We start from the raw sequence: 11,426 nt of genomic DNA, 5'->3' as shown, positions 1-11,426 counted from the left end.
CAGTAGCAGCTAGCAATAAATATTTGTTACATATTAATGTATCAGTAAATGAACGAATGAACAGTATCCGTGACCTCAACCTGCTTACAGTCAAATGGGAGAGAAAGACAAGGAAGAAAACAGTTAATCACTACGATGTGCATAGTTATTATTAAACTGTTCAGCATCACGAGGGCAGTGATGAAGATGTGGCCAGAGGCACTGGGGATATCAGTGGTAAAGCTAATTGATGCTAATCTGGTATCAGTGAAGGGTCCGTGGAGGAGGTGATGGATAAATCTTGAAGACTGAAGCTCTGGGGCAGGGAAGGGACTTCCAGAGGATACGGGGCGAGCAGAGGCAGAAGCCTCCACCTGCTCTTAGGGAGTTATCTATTTGATGATTGGCCACAGGAGCGCAGAGTTCACGGGAGAGTTCTTCTAATGGGTTTGCTTCCTGATAGTGTTGATAAAGGTCATGCAGTTGGGTCAGCAGGGCATCCTTATCCTTACTGACCTCCAGAATGTCCTGACTGCTGACAGTTATTATTCTCTGTAAACAGGCAATATGGTAATAACCTCTTATAGAGTAGATAGGCAGGAAAAAAACAATAGTCATTTCTGACTACGACTCCTAGCTTTTTGCTAGGGAAACACTGGCCTATCTCTGAGACAAGTATCTCCAGAAGTTCTCAGAGTTGCTGGTAGCTGGACTGCGGTCATAAAACCGAGTTCTTAGAATACCCCAGGGTAATCTGAGTGTTCTGTACACATCCAGAAAAATGCGTTATGCATAATCATAGTTATTAAAAATTATATTAACAGCATTATTAGCTAACGTTACTTGTTTAGAGACTTGTTGGCTCTTGCACACCGGAACTTTGATCTTCCAAAGAAACTGAGGTACAGAGAAATTAAGCAACTTGCCTAAGGTCACTCAAAAAATAAATAAATAAATAAAAAGGGGAAGCATGGACTCAATCCAGGTAGTCTGTCTCCAGAGCCCACACTTTGCAGCTTCCTCCCATTATGCTGTGGTTTCTCCTGAAAATTTAATGTTGCTTTTGGAGCCAAGACCCACCCACACCCTGTACTTTTTCAGACATCTTGTCGAATTCAGAAGTCAGAGCTGGAGAGGTCGACAGTCTGGTCCTTCTGGAGAAGATGCTCTTAGAACACAAGCAGTGCTTCCTCCAGACTTCCGGTTATATGCTAGATGACTCAATGTGCTTGGGCAAACATTTCCATTTTAATAGCTATATACTTTAAAAATACATATTAGACGCATATTAGGCTAATATGAATATATGATAAAAAAACTATTATAATTACTTTTTCAAAAATCTTTTTAGGGCTACACCTGTGGGCTATGGAGTTTCCCAGGCTAGGAGTTGAATTGGAGCTGTAGGCACTGGCCTACGCCACAGCCACGGTAGCACAGGATCTGAGCCAAGTCTGCAACCTACATCACAGCTCATGGCGACACTGGATACTTAACCCACGGAGTGAGGCCAGGGATTGAACCTGGGCCCTCTGGATGCTAGTCAGATTTGTTTCCGCTAAGCCACAACAGGAACTCCTATAATTACTTTTTAATTTTTAAAATATCAAAAATAAAGAACTGAGCAAATAGTGTTCTAATAAGAATTTATTGAGCCATGATTCAAGGCAGAAATCATTGATATCTTATGTATTTACTGGTTTGTTCATTCAATGAATATTTATGGAGCATCTAATTCTGTTTCTGGGAACATTCTCTTACCGTGCCCAATTCTACTCATTTCTGCTGAAGCTCGAGACCCATTTCCTTTTAAAGTGAATAAATAACAAATGGTTAAAGTAAATAAAAAGAAATACTACATAATTGAAATCAGTATCTAAAGAGAACTACGATTAAAGAAGGGTAACAGTGCTGCATGGATGTGGAAAAAAAAAAAAGCACGAGTGCCCTCTGAATGGTTTAATCAGGCAATTGTTTAAATAGGGACCACCACTCATCCTCAAGCCTCCTGTCGACTCTGGGTTGACAGGGGGAGAGAAAACTAGAGCCACTCACCGCAGCCAAGACGGCTCTTGGTGCTCAAGCTAAGATGCTTCCTCACAAGGCCAGTGGGGAGGACTCTGCCACCTAAATACGTCTGAGTTCCTACAATCGGCAGCTTTCTTCTCTGCTAACTTACATGATTTTGGAGGAGATGGCAGAAGATGAAACACAGGAGGTTAGACCTGTCACAAGCCACTCCTTTAGGTTACACGATGACACCTGCATACGCAGACCGCGTGACTGGGAAATGTACTTACCTACTTTCAGATTTACAATGCCCTTAATTGGCACATTTTTGAGAACTTTGTTTTTCCCTGTTTACAGCCACACCTGAGGCACATGGAAGTTCCCAGGATAGGGGTCGAATTGGAGGTGCAGCTGGGAATTTTGCCACAGCTCACAGCAACTCTGGATCCTTAAGCCACTGAGCAAGGCATCCTGCATCCTGATCCAACCTGCATCCTCACAGAGATACCACAGGGTCCTTGACGCTCTGAGCCACTGCAGGAACCCCCCTCATTTTAGAGAATTTTAATCCCATGGGGCCTCGCTGTTTTTTTGTCATCGTTGTCTTTGTCGCCATCATCATCATCACAGCTGTCATGAATCGTTTTCTCACTTTAATTTTTTCCCGTGCCTGAAACTGCTATTCCTTCAATCCCTTGGCTTAAGAACTGGCCACAACGTTCTACCACCACTACTAATAATGGTAATAAAAGTAAGTATTTATTGTTCGCTTCTACATGCCAAGTACTTTTAGTGCATTATCTCATTCGATCTTTACAACTAAGGCCTGAGATAAATACTAGTGTCATCTATAATTTATAGTTAAAAACAGAACTCATCTAGAACCCAACTCCACTGATTTCACAAGCCTTTTTTCCTCCCACCGCCCAGACTACCAGCTGGGTTGGGACTTCCAAAGGGCAGGGAATTTCCTGCAGGAAATCGAACACCCCAGGAGTTTGACACTAAAAAGCTTCCGAGCTTTCCACCAGTTAGAGCTACTGAGACCTGTGGTTGCTCAAGAAATTTCTTTCCTCTGTTCCGAATTCCTTTTCCACCGGGCAGTGCCAAACAACCCCGGGTCCTCTTCAGAGGGAGAGTTGGAAAAGCTGTGAGACCAAATGACCCACCTGAGAAGAACAAGCCGCGAGTACAGCCAAGAATCACGCAGACTGTTTTCAATCGCCAAGTCCGGACACTCCTTTTCCTTGTTAACCACCTTGAATGGCTTTCAAGTACAAGATGCTATAAGGACAAACGTATTTGGAGTGATAGCAATTTCCTATTCCGTGACCTAACTTTCTCATTATTCGCTGTTTTTTTCTGATTGCCAATTTAATATATTTTATTTGGAAACCATAAACAATGAAAAAATAGTTCAGCGATCCTATATGATTCAGTCTAGATTTCAACTGAATTGAAATTATTCTCTTCCCGGGGCTCTACACCCTTGCCCCATTTTAAAAAACCTGGATCCGGGGTAGGAGAGGCCAAGACCATCCCCGGGGCCAGCTGCACAAGTGCACTCCCCTCCCGCCCCTGCAGCTCCGTGCTCCCATCTCCCCTCCCCCTTCGTCTGGTGGCTTGCCATTGGTCATTGCCATGGCAACCGGCAGCTGCCGGCCGGCGGCCTCTACCGCAGCAGGGGTGGGGCTTTGGAGGAGGGGGCAGGAGAGGAGGAGCCAGAGGAGGCGTCTGCTGCAAGTTCCTGGCTGCTTCCGAGCTCACCCCATCCTCCGAGAGGGTGGAGGCCAAGTGGTGATGCTGCTGCTTCTGCCGCCTCGACTGCTGATGCTCTAGTGAGGCTGGAAGGGTGGTTCCTATTCGCACCGTCGCCAACCAGAGAGGGAGAGAAAAAAAAATCCCAGCAGCCGCTGCTGATGTTGGGATCGGAGGCTGCAGCCGACTCGGTCACAAGGAATATGGATTCAGTTGGCATCTTCCTCTCCTTTCAGCAGCTTCTCCGGGTCTCAGCATGGTAAGTAGCAGAGAGCGGGGTTACCTTGTTGGTTTAGCTGGCTGTTAAATGACCTGTGTGTACATTTGTGGCCTGCACTGGAACAATGAGTCCCTCGGAGAGGGAGAGGAGGCTGTGGAGACGGTGATGGGGATGAGAGAGGGGAAGGGAGCCAGGAAGAGAGAAGTGAGAAGGCATTTGCTTGTGCTGCAAGATAATGGTGTTCTGATTTGATCTCGAGCTGGCTCGGAAGGCAGCCGGAGCCCCTGGGTTCCTCTCCTTCCAAGCTTCGCAGCAGAATCAGGGGTGGAAAAGAGCTCACCAGAAATGGGTGTTATTGAAAGGAATCGTTTCATTTGCGCCGGGCCTTCCTCAAAAACACATTTGGTGCCTCCTAAGCTTCCCGGCCTAATTGTAAGGTGATTTTACTTATTTCCTTCATTGGTAAAAAAAGGAGGAATTTAGCATTCTATTTCCTATTCGAACGTACCTTTGCTAAGACACCGTTTGCCAGATAGTTTATTTTTCTGTACATAGACTTGATTGTGAACAGACGCTCCCCTATGGATGTGCATATCATATTACCATGTTACATAGCATTTAGGAAACATATTTATATGCAGAGTGTACTCTGCAATCATTGTTATGGGTTATAAATGCCCTTGCATGTGTGGAGGTAATTGAGTGTTTTTGAAACTATGCTTCTGGGGTGTCTTCTTATTCATTGGCTTCATTTGGATTAATGTGAGATGTATTCTTATTATTGTCCCTTAGTTTCATTGTGACCAAGTAGGACAAGCTGTATCATAGCACAGGAGGTGAATTCATAGGCTGCCTCTTTATTTTGAATTGAGTTTGTGGGGGGTGATTTGAGAGCCTTGAATTTACAATGATGGGAAAGGGAGGTGGCTTGTGGTGTGATTTTGTGTCCAGCATCTTGCCAGATGAATGTGGAAGCAAATCAGTGGTGCTTGAAATTCTACCCCAACCCTTTCACGGTTGTGCCTTGTGTCCCAGGGAGCACAGACAGCTGGAAGGTGAAATGCATTCATTTTATTTAATAGTGCTGCTATTTGCTGTTCATTCCTTCAGTATCGAGGCTCCATTTTACAGTTCCCCCAAATGTTGGGTGATGAGTCCACTTCCTTAGATGCTTAAGTCGGAAAGTGGGATTGTTTTGAAAATCTAGGTGTCCCCAAGTACCCAAGCCGTTTCCAAATTAGCCTGCTTATACAATGAAATGAAACAGGCGAGTGAGCAGAGCTCAGTGGGAGAGTGTGGCTTGTCGGCAAAATGGGGGGCTATTGTCGTTTACAGATGCTTAGTGGGATCTGCGTGACCTTATATTATGTCCTGGCTTTAAGGCAGCTCAGGATGCTAAAGACGCCTGAGATGAGTGAGTACAGGTCAGGCCTCCATTACCATCCAGGATAATGGATTTCGTTGAATGACAGCCAGAAAAAGCCTTGCAGGTAAAACTGTGTTAGTAATATCACATTCATCATACGGACTATTTTTATCCATCTTTTTTCTTCTCTAAGAATATTATCGTCAGTGCAAACATTTCCTACAATGTCAAAACATTGATTTTAATCCTGCATTTTATGTTATACACTGCTCCCCTTCGTTTACAATTTTTACATGTATTTGACTCAGGTTTATAGTTTAATTTCTCTGAACAGAAATGTCCTGTTTGCTTGCTATACGGAAAGACTCTTTAGCAACTTAAATGGAAAGAGCGGATTTAATATGCTCATGGTATGTCCTGTATTATATAGAGTCACAACTCTATCAAGTCCTGGTACCCTGTGCCTTATTGTCACAACCCCATAAAGTAGAGCAGGAAAAGAGGTACTGGGCTTGTATGTCACCCCCAAAATTTTATAACATGCTATGTCCTAAATCTTTAATGATACCTTTGGACGTGCAGGAATTAAAATTTCAGCTCTATCTACCGTGAGATTTAAAAAATGAAGACATGTTATGCTTGACCCTGTTTGATGCAGTGAAAACAGGTATCTCAGGCTTTGTTTTATTTCCTTTGTGCTGAGTTTTCATTGGGATGTGGTTTTATAGGTGAAGTTAATACAGTTGGAAGCAGAGGCACATGCTGAAAGTCATGGACATAGAACTTTTTATCTCTCTGGTCAGACCCTGATGGGAATACGGGTCGACTTTTTGATCCCACGACCTAAGGTGATTATGTGACCTTTGCTGAGGGGCCACAGAAAAGCGGACAATGTTTAAAGGACTCCGAGTTGAACTCTCTCAAAAGGATAAGGACACTACGATTATTTCATTTGGGAAATAAGGCAAAAGTAAGAGACGATGGTCATTGGCTTTTAAGAGCTGAGGATTTTTACGGAGGGCATTGATTGTTGCTGTTTTTTTGGAACCTGAAATATCCTCAGTGGGCTTCAACTTTATTAGAAAGAATGATTCGAAATACAAAGTGTAGCAAATGTGAGCTGTCAACTGGATAACCAGTAAGCAATGCGTCCTTCTTCAAAACCTCCAAAAGTATGGCGCAGACATGCATTTATTTGGAATGAACTAGATTCTTTCTTAAGAGTGTGCTTTAGTTATTTAACATCGGGTACTTTTAGACCTGTAACAGTAAGACTCCATTTTGTAACGGGCTTCTAAATTACAGAACCTGAATTTTTTTAAAGAAATCAATTCCCTGTCTCCTTGCAGGAATTTACATGTTATCTTGTCAGGAGGCAGGGAACTGAACATTGTCCTCTTCATAAGGGTCCTTTTTCAGCAACTTTGTGGAATGTGATGCCCAACAGCCCTATTAGAAACATTCCCTTTTGTTTGGCAGACAAACAAAAAAATTATGTGTTAGTTTCTGGTGTATAGCAAAGTCGTGCAGATGTATATTCTTTTTCAGATTCTTTTCCGTTATAGTTCATTACAAGATATGGGCTATAGTTCCCTTTGCTATATGGTAGCACCTTCTTCTTTATCTATTTTATACATAGTAGCTACATCTGTCATCCTAAACTCCTAATTCCTCCCTCCCCCACTACTTTCCGCTTTGGTAACTGTTTGTTTTTTCTGTCTCTGAGTCTGTTTCTGTTTTATAGGTAAGTTCATTTGTACCCTTTTTTTAGATTCCACATATAAATGATATCATGTGATATTTGTCTTCTTTGCTGGACTTAACGTCACTTACTATGATAATCTCTAGGTCCATCCATGGTGCCGCATATGCCATTATTTTATTCTTTTTTATGACCAAGTAGTATTCCATTACATGTATATATCTTGTTAATCCATTCATTCATGGATGGATGGATGTTTAGTTTCTTTCATGTCTTGGCTGTTGTAAATAGTGCTGCTTGTGAGCAGCGGCGTGCATCTATCTTTTCTTGTATTCTCTGGATGTGTGCCCAGGAGTGGGCTTGTTAGATCATATGGTAAATCCACTTAGTTTTTTAAGCATGCATGGCTGACTTTGAAAAATGAAGTGGGGTTTAGATACAAAATAATTCAAGAGCCATCAATTTGATGTCAGAAAAAAGAAAATGTACAGAAGAAACATACATGGTATTATTTAAATGTGCTATTTAACAGTAAACAAATTTAATTACCTTTTTCACACATAATATCTGGTTGGAGTATTAAATACTTTGACTCGTATTTAAACTCGAGTAAAACTTGTTGTAATTGGGGTAAAAAACATTATCGAATTTCTTACTTTGTGGTAGGATGTTCCTTATTTCTTCAAGTGACCTCAAAACATATTTCCGTTTCACCTACAGACTTCAAGTCTCCACCAGGGTGTCTTAGAAAATACCTGGAAAGTCAAAACTATTTTCTGCAATTCTCATTGGTTCCCAAAAAGATTAATGCCTTGTTTTCCATAGTTGGAACCTAAAAGAAAAATGTATCTTGGACGCCTTAGCATAAATTACCCAATTGGTTTTTCCTGAAATACACTTGATTTATCCTTGGCTGTTCCTCTAAGAGATCAGTTAAAATTCCCCATGTTTGCGCATCCCAGCTCTTAACCTACCAAGTGAAAATGTATTTTTAAACGGGACGGATTAATCAATTGAAAATCGGTTTGTAGAATTTCTATGTGACTAGCACAATTTGCATCTCCTAGCAGCATAGAATTTCCTCGGGGGTGGTAAGTGAGAGATACACATGTGAACTAGTTAATGATGGTTACATGTGGTTACAATAGACTCGTAATTAGCACCATCACTAGACCTTAATAAAATCTTTTGTAGTTCTCAAAGGCTTTTTGCATTCTTTGTCACCTCTTATTCCCCAGTAAAGCCAGTGTCAGAATTATTTTAAACAAGTGGAAAGAGGCTCAGAGAGGTTAGATTTCTTCAAGTTTGGGATTGGTGAATAGTCTGAAGTGGGCCTGAATTCCAAATCTTATGAGCCCAAATCTGCTGTATAGAAAATGTAACAAATTATCTTGCCAATTTGAATTTTGAAATATCAAATAGAGTAAAATCTGCATTAAATATTGCTCATTTTAATTTTGATTTTTAATTGAGTATTTCAGGTGCCATGATTTATTCTTTGGTCATATTGGACTGCCAAATAATGCATTCTTTAGGTATCAGCAAAAAAAAAAAAAAAAAAAAAAACAGACACAAAAGTTATTTTGGGGGGAGTTCCCATCATGGCGCAGTGGTTAATGAATCTGACTAGGAACCATGAGGTTGTGGGTTTGATTCCTGGCCTCGCTCAGTGGGTTAATGATCCGGTGTTGCTGTGGCTGGGGTGTAGCCTGGCAGCTACAGCTCCGATTCTCCCCCTAGCCTGGAAACCTCCATATGCCGTGGGTGAGGCCCTAGAAAAGGCAAAAAAAAAAAAAAAAAAAAAAGTTAGTTTGGAGAAAATCTGGGATTCATGATATTTCATAAAAGCATAGAAACATTTCTCTGGGAAAAACGAGAACTTGATTATGCGGACGTGCACCTATTTTATGGCTAAGTATTATTTTTATTTTTAATTATATGCAAGTTGGAAGGTCACAGTTTTTTTCTGTGCTTAGGACCAAATTAATTTCTATATATCTTGGACTTTGAAGAAAATTAGCCATACCTTGTATATATCCTAAGCATCTTTCTACCTACATGTTCTTAAAACTTAAAATGGTTTTGGGAGTTCCTGTTGTGGCTTAGTGGTAACGAACCCAACTAGCATCCATGAGGATGTGGCTTTGATCCCTGGCCTCGTTCAGTGGGTTAAAGGACTCAGTGTTGCTGTGTCTGTGGTGTAGGCCAGCAGCTACAGCTCCAATTCGACCCCTAGCCTGGAAACCTCCATATGCTGCGGATGTGGCCCTCAAAGGACAAAAAAAAAAAAAAAAGAGAGATACTGAATCATAAATGATCGTACATCAGTTTAACAATTTTCTGCCTGGACAGATACTTTTATACTTTTCTTACATGTCAGAAATCAAATACTTTTCTCCAAAATATTCTAATTTTTTGGTGTCTCCCTTTCTTTGCTAACGCTGTAGGCACATACTTTGTCTGACTGTGTGGTAATTCGAAGCTGGCCAAAGAGCAAATTATGCCATCTGAACTATTATGCTACACTTGTGAAGTGTCATTTATAATTAATTAGCTTGCAGAACAAGTGAGATTTGTTACGCTAAAGACATTCTGCTTTACACCGATATACACCAATGCAATTACATTTTCTTTTAAAGCCTTTTTTTTTTTTTTTTTTTACATGTAAAGAATATATCTTCATTGTTAGGGGGAAAAAAAGGTAATGCAGAAATGTATAAAAAGAAAATCACCCAAACACCTTCAATAAATAATTACTGTTAGCATTTTGGACTCTTTCCTTCTATATTTTTAAAATATAAGCCAGTATAAACATTCTCAGATAGACAGTTTCATAAATGGGACCATGCTGTAAGCATTGTTTTATTAGAGTTCTTTTACTTTTTTATTAGGTGACTGTCTTTTCATGTCAATGGAATCGGACTCTACTAAGTTTTTCGTCTCCACGGGCATCTTTCTTGATGATTCAAGATATTTTCCTCCCTTTGGGGTCTTTACTCTTTGCTTTTAAATACTCCTTACGATATCGGTAGCTCTTACTTGATTTACAGCAGCTATAAGTCAAGTATTATTTTCAGGAAATGTGAGATCTGTTATTCTGACCTGCCCCCCTGCATCTCACAGTGGGTATTAAATTAATCTCAGCCACCTCTTATCTGCTGCTAATGAATGAGTTTTCAGCCCAAGTCAATGAAATCCCTGCTTGAATCACTGGGAATTTCACCAGGTGTATGTATGCCTGAGCGGCAATTAAAACAAAAATAAAAACAAAAACACCTCCCTTCCAGATTCTTGTTAGTTGTCCTCCATGTGGCAGTGGCATCCTGTGGCCTTAACCTCAGTGATCAACTTAAATCTTTGATAAAAACATTTGAACAACATGCATTAGCTGCCACGTGACTTCTCAGACTACCCGAAGATCTTTTTCTGCCGTCTGTGGGTTTCTTAGGCCTGTGTATAGTTTGCAAGTGCATGCCCGGTCATCTGAGTCTTCCTCTTTCAAAATCTGAATGGTTGGATTCTTCTTAGGCTTTACGCTCGAGGTTTAAGTAGAACTCCTTGGAGGAGTTTCCTTGGGTGTGTGTCTCCACTGTACCTCTGCACCCTCGGTGTTTCCTTTATAGCATCTGTCACGGTTGTAATTACAGGGCCATTTACTTGCCTGCTTGATTTTCCCTAAGCCTCACTAGATTGTCAGCTCGGTGAGGGCAGACAATGAAACTGTTCGGTAACAACGAAAGCTTTGGCACAACACGGATGCTCAGTCCGCAGTGCCGACGGGATGAGTTACTGGATGGTTCTCTGAAGGACCTCCGGCCGAAGAGAGCAGACAAGCGTCCACGAGTGCATCTTCGGACTGGGATTCTCCTGCTTTGATTTTGGCTGTGCAAACGATGGTATTCATATATATGATATGCTCAGGATTTGGGGGTGTCGGTTAAAGGAAAACCAAATTCTTAAAGGTAACACATCACAGCATTTAAAAACCTCTCGTTAACAATTGTTCACCGCGTGCTGTGGCAGGAGTCAGGAAAGCTGTGAACATTGCTGTGGCTCCTCTTCCTCCCTTTCAGAACTGAATTGGCAGTCAGGAGTGGCACCATGGTGGGAATACCTTGGGTTCACTGCAATTAATTGAAAGCAATTAGTAATTTAATTGTTATTAGCCTCACCTTCTATGATACATACTCCTGACTATTTTGCTATTCTAGAAGTCCTCTCTACTAAATTCACTAAAGACAAACATTCCTTCACGTCTACATCCAAAATCAAGCTGAAACAGAAACGGTGGCAGCACCCTTACTGAAAGATTTATTAAGACAAAAGCTTGCTTTCATGAAAGTGTTGAAATCGGATGTAAAAAGAATGACCTGGAGGAGAAAGGACAAATA

The 11,426-nt window shown here is 41.2% G+C and overlaps 1 protein-coding gene across 1 annotated transcript in view; it reads left to right on the top strand.

Moving 5' to 3' along the window:
* Nucleotides 3,700-11,426, top strand: part of JAKMIP2 (janus kinase and microtubule interacting protein 2) — a 181,477-nt gene continuing 173,750 nt past the window's right edge. Inside the window, 1 exon segment of the mRNA XM_021084964.1 lies at nucleotides 3,700-4,006. The gene's annotated coding sequence lies outside the window, so the exon portion shown is untranslated.

Source organism: Sus scrofa, chromosome 2, assembly GCF_000003025.6.
Source record: "Sus scrofa isolate TJ Tabasco breed Duroc chromosome 2, Sscrofa11.1, whole genome shotgun sequence".
In the NCBI taxonomy this organism is placed as follows: Eukaryota; Metazoa; Chordata; class Mammalia; order Artiodactyla; family Suidae; genus Sus; species Sus scrofa.
The sequence above is the reverse complement of the archived record's forward strand: the minus strand, read 5'-3'. Positions and strand labels throughout refer to the sequence as shown.